Raw genomic sequence first — 9,629 nt, forward strand, 5'->3', positions numbered from 1 at the left:
TTTCGGGAAAGAAAAGAGAGAGAGAGAGAGAGAGAGAGAGAGAGAGAGAGAGAGAGAGAGAGAGAGAGAGAGAGAGAGAGATTTTGAAGATTAAATAAATACGAATGAATCGTAGAATTGAGGGAGCAGAGAAACTTTGCTACAAGGTGTGGCAGGCGGCCGCCAAAACAGGTTTTGAGGCGACGAAGGGTGGGTGGAGGGGGAGGGGGAGGGAGAGGGTGAGACGGGGAGTTATGTAACTCCGTGAATAGTTTCTTGGCGAGAAGCCAAGAGTGCGAGGAGGGGAGGATGTAGCCGAATGACATTACGTCATCGGTGGGGGGGGAGGGGGTAGGGTTTAGAGGGATGGGGGGAGGATGTAGGAGGGGGATAGGGGAAGGGGATAGCGGACGAGACACACACGTAAAGCAATGAGTTTTCGTTTCGCTTGTCATCTGCATAGATTCTGTATAGACTTATATACCAATAACTTTTATTGATATACTTGTCATCACAAAAGGAATACAGTGGGATAGCGAAACGAAAAGGGTTTTAGGATAGAGAGGAAAGGATTTATACATAGACAATAAAATGGAAATTATTAAAAGATATCGAGTGAAAGACTTTTTTTAAAATCATTCGCTCGATATAAGTTGCACTTACTTGATCTCTGGGTTTGCGTTTATAGGATAAGGGCACTGTGTGGATAGGTTGGGTTAAGGATAGGAAGGCTTTTGATGTGTAATAGTTAAGCAAGGATCTAGAAAATGCGATCCCATAATTGCTTGACTTTGCGCTTTCCCTGTAGACTGTAGAAGAGTAATTGTTCTTTTGGTAGGAAAGGGATCTGTATTGGATGGGATTAATATCCCTGAAGGATAGGGGATAAGTTCTGAAAATAGGAATAAGAGATAGGAATGTTACACTTCCTATGATATCAGGGTTTGTTTTTAGTTTTTAGAAGGGCTAAGGTGGCACCCGATTTTGGATAATTAGGTAAGGTTGGGAAGGATATTTGTGTGCAGTGAGCAGAGGGATTAAGAAGATGAGATCCTACATGTAAAGCGTTTGCTTACTTGACATGATTCTGTGACTTTGCAGGATAGGAAGGATATGTGTGTGCAGTGAGCAGAGGGATCAAGAAGATGAGATCCTACATGTAAAGCGTTTGCTTACTTGACATGATTCTGTGACTTTGCAGGATAGGAAGGATATGTGTGTGCAGTGAGCAGAGGGATCAAGAAGATGAGATCCTACATGTAAAGCGTTTGCTTACTTGACATGATTCTGTGACTTTGCAGGAGAGGAAGGATATGTGTGTGCAGTGAGCAGAGGGATCAAGAAGATGAGATCCTACATGTAAAGCGTTTGCTTACTTGACATGATTCTGTGACTTTGCACGTTTGTAGACTGTTGGTGTGTACCTGGTTTTTAGGAGGGGAACGGCCTGTAGGATTACTATCCCTATTGGATAGGGGTTAGAATTTGTAAAACAGTAATTTGTATTGATTCTGACAGTGAGTGATGAGTTCCCAGACTATGAATGATTTTGGATTTGTGGATGGGATATTTGGAGGGATTTTGGTTTTGTTTTTTTAATTTTTTAACATTAATATTCATTGATTAAAAACTGTTTTGTGCACAGGAGAGGAAAACGGATAGGCTTAGGATGAGTTGGGTAGGCTTAATGAGCATGAGTGTATGAGCGAGTAAGTGAAAATTTAGTTGTAAACCCCTTAGATTTAAATAGGCCTAGGTTTGTGTTTGTGGTTAACTGATTTTATTAGGCCTATGTTGGGACTTGGTTAATTATTAATGGTAAAACAAGTATTTATTTTAAAGGAACAGGGTTTTAGCTAAATTTCAAGTGTTAGTACATTAATATATTTTATCTGGGAGGAGGATAAGAGCAAAGGAATCCCGAGAGTGTATGTGTATTTTCTAATATGTGTTTAGTGACTTGTTCAGCTGTGTAAGGAGGGGGAAATGTGATGGATTGACGGAGGGGTGAGGTTTCTCTGCAGAAAGGAAGGTAATGAGACAAATGTTCAGCTCCTGTGGGTAGATTACTATAATTACAGGGACGATCTTGGATGTCGATGATTTCCCAGCAGCAGCGGTAACCAAGCCTTAATCTGTGGATGATGACAGAGATTCCTCTTTTTGCAGATTTAGTTAGATCATGGGGGGATAAATTAGTGACTTCAGTATACCACGCAGCAGAAAGAGAATCTTCTAGTAGTGTTTGTTGAATGAGACATTTTTTCTGAAAGTGACAATAATCTGATATTTTCTTTTTAATTTGTTTGAGGGTAGGCTGGAACGTTGTGCTTATTGTGGTACACCTTAGAGCACTGTTAGCAAGTCTGTCTGCCTCATCGTTTCCACGAATACCAATGTGACTGGGTATCCAATTAAGGGTAATTTCTCTGTTCCTCTGGGCATGGGTAGCAGCAACAGCTTTAATACTGGAGTTAAGGATTACGTTATCTTTATTTTTACGGTTTAAGATTGTTTGAATTGCACATCTAGAGTCGGTGTGTACTGTGGTATTACCAAATTTAGAAAGAGAGTCTTCCAGGGCTTTTGCAATAGCAAAGAGCTCAGCCTGAAGTATAGAGGCAGTATCAGAGAGTCTCCAGCTACCAGTAAAAGTGCTGGAATACACGGCTGAACCAGCTGCAGGTATATTCCTGTCAACGGAGCCATCAGTAAAATAAACATTTGTAGAGCTAGTACTAATAATTGATTCTAAAGCGGCATCTCTCATAATTTGAGGGGAGCATAAGGCTTTAAAGGCTGGAAGGACAGTGAAGCTGGCCTTAATTGGATCGGGAATCCAGGGAGCTGGAGGGGTGTAATGATGATTAAATCTATCATGTTTAATGTCCGAAATTGTCTCCTGAATATTTAAATTTCTAGTTATTTTAATAAGACTTCCAATATAATGATTAGGGGGTTCACGGTCTTCATGCAAATTTAAAAGCGTTTTAATTTTGGTTTTAAGAGGGGAATGCCTGTTGGTTTTAAGAGTTTTTGTTATTATACAAACAATACGGATATTGATTCTATTAGCAAGAGATAATAAATTGGTTTCTTGCCTAAGAAGATGAACTCTAGTCCACATGAGGGCACCTGTAATCAAACGCATGGCATTATTTTGAATCACTTCAAGTGATGAAAGAAGGATAGCAGGAAATGAAGTGAGAACTGGGGCGGCATATTCAACCAATGATAGTACAGCTTGCACATAGAATCTTTTCAATAAATGGTAAGAGGCTCCTTTAGCTAAAGATGTGATTCTTTTCATTGCAGAATATCGAGTATTTACTTTTTGTCTAATTAATCTAACTTGGTTATGGGGTTGCAAATGACAGTTAATATTGACACCTAAGTAAATGAAATTTGGGACCCACTCTATGGGGTTGTTAACCAAATAAAGAGGGAAGGGAGGGAAACTGTATTTAATGGCCATTGCCTTAGTTTTATGGGAGTTGATTTTTAAACCTAATTCTTTACATTCATGAGAAATGGCATTAAGAGCTCTTTGCATTTTTCGAAGTTTATCAGGGACACGAGATGGACATACTATGCAGATATCATCTGCATAGATGAACATCTCAATTCCCCATGGAAGTTCAATTACCAAGAGATTTTCAATGAGAACATTAAATAGGAAAGGGCTGAGGATTCCCCCTGTGGAGTACCATTTTCCAGAGGGAGGAAAGGAGATGTAGCGCCTTGAAAAGTGACCCTTGCTTCCCTGTCTTGAGTGTACTTGTGAACCCAGGACAACAGATGACCTCTAACTCTTTTGCGAACAAGAGAGAAGAGGATAGCAGGTGCACTTGCAAGCTCAAAAGCCTTCTCAAGATCAAGGAAGACTATCAGGGCTTTGGAATCGTTGATGGTGGCCATAAGGTCTGTAATGCATTCCTGAGTGCCAATACCCTCAGTGAAAGCATACAGCCTATGGTGTAGGTTTCCAACCTTCCATTTCAGTCGGTTCAGGACCATTCGTTCTGCAACTTTTTCAGTGCATGTGATAAGGGCTATGGGCCTGTAGGCATTTTCCTCTTTGGGTTTAGGGATAGGATGAGTGTCTTGTTGCCTCCAGAGGTGGGCCGCACTCTCTCAGTATGAGTTTTATTTATAAGAAGGAGATATTTTTCCTTGGCTGAATTACCCATGTGTCTAAGCATGCTATAAGTAATGAGGTCAGCGCCAGGTGCGCTATCATTGGTCTTAGAAAGTGCCTCATTAAGCTCATGCATGGTATACAGATTGTCAGTGTCATCAGCCATGTTGCAAGCAGCGGTAACCATATTCATCCTGATAGGGTAAAGGACCCTTTGCCGTTGTTGTGACTCAAGAGAGAGGTTATCTGTCTTGGTACGGTTTGCAAACCCTTGTGCCAATTTGAGAGCTTCAGCAGGAGGATCTGGGTGAGAGACCCTTGATTTGGGTCTCTTACCGGACACTTTGTTGAACCAGTTCCAGATTTTCTTTAACGAGGTAAAAGCATTAACCTTGGTGCACCAGTCAAACCATTTTTCTTGTTTTACTTCCTCTGCAACCTGAGCTGAGTGTAAAACGACTCTAATCAGGTTCAGATGAAGAGCATCGGTGTTGTTTCTTCTGAACAGTTTCCTGACGCGATTAAGTCGCTTATTCGTGGCCTTGATCCTGGGGTTGTAGTACCAGGCATCTTTATGATCATTAGTATAGGTCTTTCTCTTAGGCATAGAGATAGCGGCTGCCATATTTAGTTGATCATTAAGGGTTTGTAGGATGATATCAGAAGTCTCAGGAGGATCAACAGAATAGTTGTCAGCCCATGTTGTCATGTGCTGCTCAAAAATATCCCATTTTGCAAAGTCAGGGTTCCATCTCCTTGGGGGAGGAGGAGGGTCAGGCAACTTCTCTAACCATAAAAAGAAAATAATGCCATAATGATCGCTCGTTAAAAGAGGATGCAGGTCCCAAGAGGAGTTATTGCATAGGTTGCTAGAGACGAATGTAAGATCCAATCGTCCCCCAGCAATATGTGTGGGTATATCAACATTGTTGAGAAGTTTCACCCCAGGAAAATCCTCAAGCAATGAATGAAGGTGGTTCCCAGTAGTATTAGTGGGGGATGTTGACTGAAGGAAGGGATGATGGGCGTTGAAATCTCCTGCAAATAAGGTATCCCGAGTCTCAGCAGCCGCAAAAAACAGATTGGCCTCTATTACTTTTGTAGGACTTTTGTAAATGTTATGTATGGCAAGTGTAGTGTTTGATAGGGTAATCTAAATGCTAAGTGATTCTGCATCGTGGCAATTTATATCATTAATTCTTTTGGAGGGGATTGTATTTTTGATTAGTGTAAGTAAGCCACGAGTAGTGTTTGTAAAGTCTTTTCTGTAAACAGTGTAATTAACAAATGAAAATTTAGTGTTTTCTTTAAGGAGTGTTTCCTGCAAAAGAATAACATCTGGTTTTTGTACAGCTACTTGAGACTGTAGAAGTGCAAAATTTGTCTTCAGACAATGAATGTTCCATTGTAACATATTGAGTCTATGGTTATTCTCTGGTAGAGGGGAGGAAGGTGGGCTCATATCACTGTCAGAGTCCGCGAAAATTACTGCTGTAATAAGGCTTGCGATAGTGCATCGCAAATATACCTTATGGCGGACACAAAGACGTCATCAAGGACTAGACCAGGAAAAATTTTTTGTATGCAAGTGACTATGGCTGGTTCCAAAACATTAGGTTGGAGGAGGAAGCTAAGGATAGGATGGGAAAATATAGGTGAGGAAGATGATTGGGGAGGAGTTTTCTTAGGAAGGGTGGGATAATGGAGGCTGGAGGAAGTGCTAGGGGCTGGAGGGATAGAGTCTTGAGGAGTTGAGTGTTGGGGGGTATAGGTTAATTCTGAGGGGGTTAAAGGATGTTGTTTGGGGGCAGGGTTAGGAAGAGATTGGGGGGGGTGTTGTACCTGGGGGATCTTGGAGATCGGGGAGGTCTTTGGGGTTTTGGTTGGGGGGCTGGGATTTCATAAAGGGAAGTGGGTTGTTGAGGGGAAGGAATGGTAGGTCTAGGTTTGGGAGGAGAGGTTTTAGGTCTGGTGGAGCTTGTTAAGGCAGCACCATAGGAAGGATATTGGTTTTGGGGCTTGTGTCTAGGATAGTAGGTTTGGGTGGGAGGTTGTTGGGGGGGGGGGGAGGTTGTTGGGGGAGAGGTTGTTGAGAAGGACCAGCCATTTGTTGATTCTGAAAAGTTTGGTTTTTTCGATGATAAATTCTTCTAAGTCTCTCAGGGCATCGATCATTCCATGTATGGTGAGATCGATGACAAGAGAAACATCTGGGCTCTGTTGGCTCTCCTGCCTTATACTTGTCTAGACAAATAGAGGTGTCGTGCCGTCTGGAACAGACACCACAAACAGGGTGGGTGGCCTTGCAATTGTCTTTATGATGTCCATACTTTTGACATTTATGACATCTCAGGGGGGGGGGGGTATTCCTCCACAGGGAATTTACCCCAGATTCCAAGGTCCAATTTATTTGGAGGAGGTCCTTCGAAGGTACATTTTTGACTTTGTTAGAGATGCCTCCATCCTTAGGGGAGCATCTCTGTGCTTTAACTATAGCCTTATGGGCTAACAGTCAGTCTACGTTATATTTGTGGGAATACCCACATACAATATAGATTCTCCTAAGTTTGGAGGGATCGAGTTTGATAAGGGAAGGCATTTTATTCAGGATATCAAAGGCTGACTGATCACGTGGAGAAAGGATCATATCCCCTTCTAAATTAGGTTTAACTGAAATGTTAATTCCTTTAAATTGGTTTTCAATATTTATCACACTGTCATAGGCACTGACTGTGTTAGTATTAACTACTTTGAATTTGGAAAAGTTAGTTTCAGTAGGAGGGACAGGAATTGTTGCTTGCTTACCTTTCCTTTTGTTTCCAACCAGTATAAATGGGTTATCTGTCTCTGAGTTGTCATTGTCATAGTCTATAGATCTAGGTCTAGGAGATCCAATGGGTGATTGAAGGTTTGAGTCAATCGTTGGCGAGGTTTCGTCATCAGAGGTGTTGAGATTTAACTTGAGTGCGATACTTTCGCTGCTAGAGGAAGTGTGATGGTGTTTCTTAGCAGCTTGAAGATCAGGAGGAGGGGAAGAGGGAGCATTTCTCTTCCTTTGAGAGTTGTCAATTTCCATTTCCTTTGGTATTGCGTTTGGTTCGTCAACAGGGGTGGAGAAGGTATTGAGAAGTTCCTCCACCAAGGGGTCAATTAGGGGGCTATCATCGTCTGCTATTTGCAGCGTTGGAGGGGAAGAGGCATCCTCATCCTCTTCCATAGCGATCTCTGGAAGATGGTATGAAAACCCGTAGAGTTGTTTTCATAAATCGCGATAATGAAGTTGCTCTTTATTTCGGTTTCTGCCGATGCAACCAAGGAGCTCCGCGCTCTCACGTCTAGTTGCAACTGAGGTTGCAAAGAGACTGATCAGTGACTTGATTCACAGATGCCTATTCCATTCCTGTGATCGTAAAACCTTTACAATGATAACTACTTATGTAGAGTCGAAGTTGGAATTACAGGCAACAATCGAACACCAAATGCGTCGATTGGGCGATTAGGATAAAGTGAATGGATTTGATACGTGAAACTAGGCCTACGCCATTGTTTTCTATATAGGTTTTCTCTATTGTTTGAAAAATTTAGGCATAATTACCCGAGAAGATGATTGTTTTTGTTGCGCTTAGTGAAGTGAAGTGACAGGGTTGGATAGGAGAGGGACAGGGTGGCTGGGATTTGATAGTTCAAGTATTAAGCCTATGGTCCCCTTGGTTTCGAACTAACTACAGGATGGCCCAGGAGAGGAAATAGAGGCCAGTTTTGTAAACGACAGAAAAAATATATTTCAAATCATTGTTTAAACAATAAAGGGAAAATGAAGATTTAATTGACAAATGGGCTAGTTTTTGAAAATCAACAAAAGATGTATATTGTAGTGCATGTTGACGTTTCTCAAAAGAAAAAAAAATCAGTTTATAAGTAGATTCAATGACTGGAAAAATGCAACATATAAAATGTCTTGTCATGAAAGGGGTGAAACACCCAAAACAAGTATTATTTTCTTGGATAAATCGAGAAAAATATCAAGTTAGATTATCCTTCAGTCAGGCTGATGAACAACAACTATTATCATTATCATCATTATTATTATTATTATTAATTGCTAAGCTACAACCCAAGTTGGAAAAGCAGGATGCTATAAGCCCAGGGGATCCAACAGGGAAAATAGCTCAGTGAGGAAAGGGAACAAGGAAAAATAAAATATTTTAACAAGAGCAATAATATTAGAGTAAATATCACTTTATAAACTACAAAAACTTTAACAAAACAAGAGGAAGAGAAATAAGATAGAAGATAGAACAGTGTGCCCGAGTGTACCCTGATTGTTTCATACATGTGATATATATTTTTTTTTGGGGGGGTGTGAGAGATAAAAATAGTATTTTTGGATATAAGGAATATGGCCATTTTTTTAGGATATATCTGGAACTATTGGCTAAGGATGAGTTTTTTTTTGTATCACATTAACACAAATTTGGCAGCTGTGGCCGTGGACACACACACACACACACACACACATATATATATAATATATATATATATATATATATATATATATGTATATATATCTATATTATATATATACATATGTATGATATATATTTACATATATATATACATATATATATATAATATATATAAATACATATGTAATATATATATATATATATATATATATATATATATATATATATATATATATATATATATATATATATTTATATATAGTATATATATGTATATATATAATATATATAATACATATACATGTATAAATATACATACATACATATATATATATATATATATATATATATATATATATATATATATATATATATATATATATACATATAGAATAATGCTGGTATTAACACAAAGGGGCAGACAAAGAGAACATGGATACGAAAGCAAACTAAAGTAGAGGATATTCTAATAACATGTAAGAAAAGGAAATGGACATGGGAAGGACATATGTTGAGAAGGACAGATAATAGATGGACATTAGAATAACAGAATGGATTCCTAAAGATTGCAAAGAAGCCGGGGAGGGAGAGAAGACGATGGGTTGACGACCTAAGAAAATTTGCAGGTGTGGACTGCAAATCTTCCTCGGTGGGTCTACAGTACCTTCGTGAGCATTTGCTGTAAATTTCTGAAGGAAACTAAAATGATTGGAAAAGTCTTATCACAACGGGTAATGCGGATTGAACAGTACGATATTTCTCACAATCTTTCGCTCACAACCATAAATGTTCAATCATAGAACTCGCCGAAACATTCAGCTGCTGCTGATTTCATTAGAGGAAACACATATTCTCTCTCTATCTCTCCCTCTCTCTCTCTCTCTCTCTCTCTCTCTCTCTGTAATTATGAGATCATATTCCCCCCCTCTCTCTCTCTCTCTCTCTCTCTCTCTCTCCCTGTAATTATGAGATCATATTCCCCCCCCCTCTCCTCTCTCTCTCTCTCTCTCTCTCTCTCTCTCTGTAATTATGAGATCATATCCCCC

Source organism: Palaemon carinicauda, chromosome 3 (genome assembly GCF_036898095.1).
Source record: "Palaemon carinicauda isolate YSFRI2023 chromosome 3, ASM3689809v2, whole genome shotgun sequence".
Classification (NCBI taxonomy): Eukaryota; Metazoa; Arthropoda; class Malacostraca; order Decapoda; family Palaemonidae; genus Palaemon; species Palaemon carinicauda.